This window comes from Dipodomys merriami, unplaced genomic scaffold, assembly GCF_024711535.1.
Source record: "Dipodomys merriami isolate MVZ:Mamm:240054 unplaced genomic scaffold, mDipMer1.0.p SCAF_20, whole genome shotgun sequence".
NCBI lineage: Eukaryota > Metazoa > Chordata > Mammalia > Rodentia > Heteromyidae > Dipodomys > Dipodomys merriami.
Window position 1 is genome coordinate 3,927,292 of NW_027203382.1, and position 5,725 is coordinate 3,933,016.

Consider the following 5,725-nt stretch of genomic DNA (forward strand, 5'->3'; position numbering starts at 1 on the left):
ATGATCCTCTTATTTATATTTCATGTGAGCTTGGACAGAAAGGTCTACAAGTCTCCAACATATCCAGACAAATATGTACTTTGCACCATGTTTCAAATGGTAGAGCTTCAGTAGTGAGCAAGAAGACCAAGTAAGCTGGGTGCTGGTGGCTCATACTTGTCATTCTAGCTACTCAGAAGGCTGAGATCTGAGGATCAAGTTTTGAATCCAGCCCTGATCTTGACAGGAAAGTCCATGAGATTCCTATCTCCAATTAACTAAGAAAAAGTTGGAAGTGGAACAGTGGCTGAAGTGGTAGAGTGCTAGCTTTGAGCAAAAAAAGCTCAGAGACAATACCTAGACCCTGATTTCAAGCCTCCAAACTGGCATACACCCCAAAATAACAATCTTTTTGACTGGAGGAGCTATAAGGTTGTGCAATAGGCACAAACGACACAGGTGTGGAATCAGAGATATGTTTAGAGTTATTCTACTATGAAGATCTTAAATCTGTAAGGTTCCACCCAAAGAAGACCACCACATGGTTCAGGCACAAAAGAGTTTATTGTGGGGAGAGCGTACTGCTGGCCTGTACAAGATGAAGGCGTGCAGGGGGTGCCAGAGATGCAGGAGAAGGCAAAGGGGAAAAGGGCAAGAGGCAAGGGAAAGACTGCAAGGGAGCCAAAGGCAAAACAAGGAAAAGTGAAGAACTAATGATGGAGACTGATATATTGGGAGAGGTCAGACTGAGGAGAGGCCCCAGTGAAGACCTCAGAGCCTGGCGACTGCCCACCATCCCCAGGTATGCCAGTTACCTGGGTTACAACTGCTGGGGAGGGGGCTTCTTGGGAAGGGGCCAGGTGTGCACTCAGGAAGAACATGGGGAGGGGCTGTTATTCCTGGGAGAGCCTAACAAAACCTTCAGCTTTATTGGTTTATCTATTCCCTTGACATTGTCAGAGATTTCATAAACATTTTACTCACATTTTCTATTATTTTCTCATGAGGTAGGTATATCTGATCTAATTTTATCCTGATAATTGAAGGTGAAAGTTCTACAATTATATGTACAATATGCAACATATAATGTCTAATTTATATATACACACATAAAATGTATACATATTAGTACACATATATAACAGTATATATTAATATATAAATATATATGTATACGTGTATGTGTGTATGTGTATGTGCATTTGAGCCACATCTCCAGCTTTTTGCTTTCATAGTTTTATCTTTTTGCCTTAGCTTGATGGGTCATGATTCTTCATTGTTGGCATGACAGGTACACACCACCATGCCCAACATTTTCTGTTGAAAATGTTGAGAACTTTTGCTTTTATTGGCTTCAAACTACATGGTCATCTTTATTTGCACCTTTTTAGCTGCTAGGATTAAAAGAATGAGCCATTGGCCCCAAGATAAAGCATATTTTGATAGCAGTACTACAATTATATTTTTAAAACATACATTTTAGAGGCTTAGAAAAATTATTTTCAGCCAGGCACCAATGGCTCATGCAGGTACTCCTAACTACTTAGGCATATGAGATCTGGAGGGTCTCCACCCAGCCCCAGAAAAAAGTTCTGTAAAGTTCCATTTCTAATAAACCATTAAGATGCAAAAATGATGCTCAAATGGTAGAGCACCCTCTGAGCTGGCAAGAAAACCAAGCAAAAGTAAAAGGCCCTGAGTTTTAAATCCTAATACTGGCAAACAAAAATACATACATACCCACATTCACACCCTTATTTGTCTACATTTTAGGAAAAGTAGAAGTCTAAACCATAAGATTAAAAATGTCAGAAACATCTTGAAAGAAAACCCAAGGCACTTTTGATTTCTTTTTCATATGATGAATGTGAGAATTAAGATAATTTAGCATCAGCTGTCTACTCAAGATATAATTAGAACAGTAAAAGAAGCATGAAAGTCATTGCTATGAGAAAAAATACAATATAAATGGGACATAAAGATGAAGGAATAGAGCCATGTCCAATTATTAAATGAATAAACTTGCATGTAAGAACTATGTAAAAATGCAAGTAACTGACATAATAGGTGTTAGTCACTGTGTCTGAAAGGAATGTAGATCTTTGCAGTCACTCCAAATGAAAGTAAATTAACTCATTTTTATTGATCAAGTAATCACAAATAAACTTAAAGATACTTGTATTAAATTTTAGTATTTGTAATAAATTTAGTATTTAGTATTTGTGGTAAAGGAAGAATGAGTATTTGGTTCCTAAATAATAATACAACCAAAAAGAAACCCATAAGAAAGAGCAGAGGAACTTTGCTGAGCTGAAAATAAAGCGCCTGAGAAAGAAATGTGCTCAGAAGATGCTTCGAAAGGCCAGGAGGAAGCTCATCTATGAGACAGCTAAGCACTATCACAAAGAATACAGGCAAATGTACAGAACTGAGATCTGAATGGCTAGAATGGCCAGAAAAGCGGCAACGTCTATGTACCTGCAGAGCCTAAATTAGCATTTGTCATCAGAATCAGAGGAATCAATGGTGTGAGTCCGAAAGTCTGTAAGGTGTTGCAGCTTCTTCTCCTTTGCCAGATCTTCAATGGCATGTTTATTAAGCTCAATAAGGCTTTAATTAATATGTTGAGGATTGTGGAACCATAAATTGCATGGGGATACCCAAACCTGAAGTCGGTAAATGAGCTCATCAGTGTGGCTGGTTATGGCAAAATTAGTAAGAAGCAAATTGCCTTAACAGATAACACTTTGATTGCTCAATCTCTTGGTAATTGTGGCATCATCGGCATGGAGGATTTGATTCATGAGATCTATACTGTTGGAAAATGCTCCAAGAAGCAAATAACTTCCTGTGGCTCTTCAAATTATCTTCTCCAGAGGTGACATGAAGAAGACCACCCACTTTGTAGAAGGTGGAGATGCTGGCAACTGGGAGGATCAGATTAATAGGCTTATTAGAAGGATAAACTGAGGTGTCTGCCATGCTTTTTTGTAATTGGGTCTGTTAATAAACTGATGCTGGCAATTATGATGTATTGATGATTCTTTTATTAGCCTGTCTCTGCCTCTCCCAACTGAACTAATAGATCTTAATGTCTCGATAATTTAAATTGTTGAAAATCCCATGTTTCAGACTTTGACTTGCCTGTAAACTACCATGGATTGGGTTATTTTTCTGATATATATACATATATATATATATATATATGTTATGAATGTTAGGCAGTAAGAAATGAAAGTTGTTCCTGTGAATGAAGGTTATTTCAGAGTATCTTAATCATTTGTGAGTTTACTAAAAACTTAAAGTGGATATTGTTGCAAGTAACATGAAATATGTGGAATATAAGTAGGCATTTTTACAGTAAAAAAAATACAAACATAAACTGAGGATACATTTTTTTGGGGGGTCCAGTCGTGGGGCCTGAACTCTGGGCCTGGGCACTGTCCCTCAGCTCTTCAGCTCTTCAGCACTCTACCACTTGAGCCACAGCGCTACTTCTGGCTTTTTTCTTTTTTGCTTATGTGGTGCTGAGGAATCGAACCCAGGGCCTTAGGCATGCAAGGCAAGCACTCTACCACTGAGCCACCTTCCCAGTCCCACTGAGGATACATTTTAAAAATGGGTCAAGAAGCCAGAGGTGTAGCTCAAGTGGTAGGGTGGCCAGCTGAGCAGTCAAGGAGAGCAAGTGAGAAGGCCTGAGTTCAGACCCTCGGTTGGAGCACAGGGGGGTATGTTAAGGAAACATTGAAGCTGGAATGGGAAAGCTGAAACAAAACCTAATATTGCATTTACAGTTAAAAGGTCTAAATTGTCATTTAATTGTAAACAGTTTAATAGCTGATTGTTACAATCAATTCAAGTCAATAGCATGTCAATTGCAAACAATTGTTCTATGGCTAGAAGAGGCTGGTGTGAGGAACAAGGCCCTCAACAAAAGAAGGAAGCCAGCAGCCTCCAGCCCATGGATGGATGTTTGTACTCCTTCATTTGGAGGTTTGTTTAACATGGCATTATCTTTCTTGTTTTGATCAATGGTTAAAAATGAAAAATAGTATGTGATAATAGGGAAAATAATTGAAGAAAGCTTATGAAACTAGTCAGAAAAATAAATATGTATTTAAGTGTTCTGTACTCATTAACCAATTATGATTTGTACTGTGATTGGTACTATGATTTGTACATCAATTGTACTGTGTCAATTGAAATGAATAATTTTTCAGTCTGCACTGGGAGCTTAACTGATTATCATAAAATTAAGCTACATATTTTCAAATTAACACACATTACCAACAATAAAAGTCCTGAAGTATGAGTGAAGTTTGCCATCATGCTGATGCCTACGGAAGATTAGAACAGAAAAGGCTAGTTTTGCTTCACAATGTACACTTATCCCTTTTAAAGACAGGCATATCACCTGCACCCATACTGCTCTACATACACATTTACAGGCAAATCACCTGCATCCATACTGCTCTACATACACATTTGTAGAGCACATGGTACGGGATAGAATGTGACTTTGTAAAAAGAAAACATTCTAGGCCAGTTACTTGTCAACCTCTTCTATGGTATTCATTTATAATGCTGGTTTTCTCCAAGATGGTTTTTGACTGTAAAAGCCACATATATGTTGTGTTACAACAGTTGATGTCCAGTTTGAACAGTGCCACTTTCAGCATCAGTACCAGGATTCTAACATTTGCAAAGCTATGGCTTAGCGTAATATCCAGAGCTTTGCTGGGTATTTAGATGAACTGGTGAGAATGTAGCTTTTCCAATTCAAGTGTGCATTGTTGTTTTTTTTTTTTTACTCAAGGACCTGAATCAAGCCTACTCTATCATAATAGCCATTCAACGTTATTTGACTGTAGCCACATTCACCGTTTGGCTCAGGTTCCACACAGAGAATACATTGAGACTTCATGCATGAAACCTTAACAAAGTGCCACACCCCTTGATGCTAACACTGAAGCCAATGCCAGGTTTGGGAGAAGACTCTTATCATCTCATTATCTGGGAGGCTGAGATTAGAGAATTCTGATTTCAAGGTCTGCAAGGACGACAAAGTAATATCTTAAAATGGCATGAGCCATTTTATTTCAACTTCCCAGGACTTTGCCTCCTTATAGTTGATTTTCTAAAGCCAGACATCCCTTAAGCCAGAAATTCTTGGAATAATTACATGTTTTTGTAAAAATTATCTGAAATAAATGAGTCTTTAAAGAATTGCTATTCAGGTTATATAGAATTCCTATTTCTATTAAAGTGGTTTTTTTTTCATTGTCTCCTTATATTCCAAGAGCAGGTCAAATTCATTCCTAAATACTTTTAATGGTTTGTTGACCTTTGCTAAGCAATTTCCATACCATCAAGTTTTAGGCCATTGTTTGGAGTGAAGTATTGGTGGCTGACTTCTAAAGTGAAAGCCCAGGTATGCATGCAGTAAAGCTCCCAAAAGCACAGTTTTGATTATTTATTAACAGTAGACAACAAATACAGAGAATAGAAACCATTTATTGAAAATGAAATAGCCATATTTCTTTTTTAAAAAATATTTATTCACTTATTTTTGGGGTGTTAAATTGGAGTCCCAAGCACTTACGTGCCTAAGCTGGCTTTAAACTGAAGTTCTGATTTCAAGCTCCTGAGTAGCTAGGATTAAGGTATAAACCTCCATTACCGAGGTAATATTTTTATTGTCTATAAAAATCCACATATCAGGAGTTACTGGGGAGACAATCAAGAA

At 37.6% G+C, this 5,725-nt stretch overlaps 1 pseudogene; it reads left to right on the plus strand.

The window, feature by feature from the left end:
• The first annotated feature begins 2,295 nt into the window (after positions 1-2,295).
• Positions 2,296-2,949, plus strand: LOC138832813 (large ribosomal subunit protein uL30-like; annotated as a pseudogene).
• Positions 2,950-5,725: the final 2,776 nt, after the last annotated feature.